Below are 1,944 nucleotides of genomic sequence, written 5' to 3'. Positions count from 1 at the left end.
TATTGTTGCGCTTGATCACGGCTCCAACCTGTGGATTTGTTTGTATGCTGCCTGCATGTTTTTTGAAGATCAATAAAAGGATCTGAACAGCATATTGGACTGAACCTTTTTGAGCGCGTCAACAAGGATTCCCCTAATCAGCCGCTCGGCGACTTAGTTGTTTTGACTGTCGCCAACACCCGGTATCACAGAATACCAGTCCGAGCTTATCTCCAACGCATATCAAAGTGTTCCAGACGACCACTGAACGTGTTTCTAACTTTCAGCTACTATATAATGGCGTATTGTCAGCGTTTTGGTATAAAGAGCAGCCAGGTTAATACCATGATCAAAGACATATTTTTATGCAGGCCGGGTGCCTCTTAGGGCATTGCTACCCCCTTAGGACACTGGCTTTTGCATCATTTCATGGGCATTACGCTGCCGTGCGTTATGCAGAAGTTAGGCTGTCATTGGACATGTGTTCTGGACTCGTTATGAATACGCTATATATACGCCCAAGATAGGAAAAATACACAGAAAGTTCAGCGTATGCCTGCGTTTTAGGAGACTTCGGGACGACAGGTGGTCATTAACGGGGACTGTCCCCGGAAATTTGTCACTGTATTATTTCCACAGTTCACTGGGAGCTGCTAGCTAGCTTAGCAACAGGAGGCCACATGCCTCTTCACTGCCTGCATGCATGGACAGAGTTATTTTAAATAAACACAAAGGGCTTTATTTAATAACAAGCTGAGCAATAAAAAAAGAAAAAAGGAGAAAACATGTAATCAGGATGTGGTCATCTTTCAGTAGATCTTTGTATTTCACTGCAGAATACACTTAAAAAATGTCAGATGTGACTAAACACACTTAAAAACATTAATCTGAATTGAGTTACTGAAATGACTTCAATTTTTGATAATTTTCTGTTCACCGAATATGGCTGTTTATTGATTATATAGTAGCACAGAAAATCCTGAATGTCGCTATAGAAATAAGATTTTTGTAGAAACGCTTTCTGTAGCATTACAGAGTTTTTGAATGATACTGCCACCTGTGGCCAAAACACATAACTGCAGCACTCTCCTGTTTATGTGCAGCTGCTGGTGTCTGAGTTGAGCTGGATGCAGGTCGCTGCTGAGTATTTACAAAATCCACGCTTTGGTTGTTTGTTAGGTTGGAGCCTGTTGATATGGATGCGTCTGACGTCACGTCCCCAGAAACACAGGAACTTCTGACCCAAAGTGAATTCAGGAACATAGGATACAGGCTGAACTACTAAGATGTCAGTCTGCTCTTCAAATCCTGGGCGGTTCTAAACAGGGGCCAACGGGGGCCAGTGCCCCTGTAGATCATGTCCTGGCCCCTGTTATGGCCCCTGTAGTGAAGACATAATACTCAAAGAACTTCTAATGATGAGATGCGATCGAATAGACTTGGTTACTGATAGGTCCTTTGGATCTATTCAATTTTCTTTTCTTAAACAATAGGGAGATCGCTTCAGTGGTATTGAGACAGGATCCCAGTTTTCATCTGCTAAAGAAAATACTCAGTTTTTCTAGACTTCTCATTCTGATTTAATAGAAAACTGTAATTTTAACATAAATGAACTTTAAAAAATCTAAAATTCCTAAATTATGAATGTATATTGACCTAATATTCCAAATAATAGCTTTATTTTATCTTTTAGATATATATAGGGCTGCAATTTTTTGAGTTGCTTTTTTGCTATGCTAAGGGATTTTTATTTTTGTTTTAACGATAATCCAAATGAACATTTTCAAGCCAAAAATATTTTCAGTTGGAAGAAATATAATTTTAATTAAACCTAACTGAATGGAAATTTAACTTAATGCAGCTAACTTAACATATTTCAATTTCAATTCAGTTTATTTCTATAGCACCAATTTCCAACACATGTCATCTCAAGGCACTTTACAGTTCAACCAGATCATCCAGTCA

This window comes from Cyprinodon variegatus, unplaced genomic scaffold, assembly GCF_000732505.1.
Source record: "Cyprinodon variegatus isolate N-32 unplaced genomic scaffold, C_variegatus-1.0 Scaffold842, whole genome shotgun sequence".
In the NCBI taxonomy this organism is placed as follows: Eukaryota; Metazoa; Chordata; class Actinopteri; order Cyprinodontiformes; family Cyprinodontidae; genus Cyprinodon; species Cyprinodon variegatus.
The sequence above is the reverse complement of the archived record's forward strand: the minus strand, read 5'-3'. Positions refer to the sequence as shown.